The sequence below is a fragment of the Capsella rubella genome, unplaced genomic scaffold (genome assembly GCF_000375325.1).
Source record: "Capsella rubella cultivar Monte Gargano unplaced genomic scaffold, Caprub1_0 scaffold_7, whole genome shotgun sequence".
NCBI classification, from domain to species: Eukaryota; Viridiplantae; Streptophyta; class Magnoliopsida; order Brassicales; family Brassicaceae; genus Capsella; species Capsella rubella.
The window spans coordinates 12,610,611-12,611,575 of record NW_006238917.1 but is presented as its reverse complement, the minus strand read 5'-3'; the positions used below and the strand labels follow the sequence as shown (position 1 = coordinate 12,611,575).

At 44.2% G+C, this 965-nt stretch overlaps 1 pseudogene; it reads left to right on the top strand.

Moving 5' to 3' along the window:
* The window catches only part of LOC111829419, a 5,604-nt pseudogene that overhangs the window by 3,545 nt on the left and 1,094 nt on the right, over positions 1–965 (top strand).

Sequence of the window (965 nt, the reverse complement as noted above, 5' to 3'; positions counted from 1 at the left end):
GGTATTAGCAAGATGTGAGGAGACAAGCCTGGTGCTCAACTGGGAGAAGTGTCACTTCATGGTGAACGAAGGGATAGTGTTGGGACACAAGGTATCAGAGAAGGGGATTGAGGTTGATAAAGCAAAGATTGAGGTCATGGTGCAGTTGCAGCCTCCCAAGTCAGTCAAGGATATAAGGAGTTTCCTTGGGCATGCTGGGTTTTACAGAAGATTCATCAAGGACTTCTCAAAAATTGCAAGACCCCTTACAAGACTGCTATGCAAGGAGGTCGAGTTTGTCGTTGATGAGAGCTGTCTGAAAGCTTTCAACAAGATCAAGGAAGCATTAGTCTCAGCACCAATAGTCCAAGCTCCAGACTGGGATCATCCTTTTGAGATAATGTGTGATGCCTCAGATTATGCAGTAGGAGCTGTGTTGGGGCAGCGAATAGAGAAGAAGCTGCATGTCATCTACTATGCGAGCAGAACCCTTGATGAGACACAAGAGAGGTATGCAACAACAGAGAAAGAGCTCTTGACTGTAGTCTTTGCGTTTGAGAAATTCAGAAGTTACTTGGTGGGATCAAAAGTGGTAGTCTATACAGACCATGCTGCGCTTAGGCATATATACTCCAAGAAGGATACCAAACCGAGACTGCTGAGATGGATACTTCTACTCCAGGAGTTTGATATGGAGATTGTTGACAAGAAGGGGATAGAGAACGGCGTTGCTGATCATCTGTCCAGAATGAGAATAGAAGATCCAATCCCTATTGATGACTCTATGCCTGAAGAACATCTTATGGTTGTTGAGATATGCAAGAAGATGCATCAAACAGGAATGGCTATGAAGGAGCTTCAATGTCTAGCAGTCAATTCAGAGAGTATGCCCTGGTATGCGGATGTGGTTAACTACAAAGTCTGTGGAGAGATTCCTGCAGACATGGATCCTAATAGGAAAAAGAAGTTTTTCAGAGATGTCAACC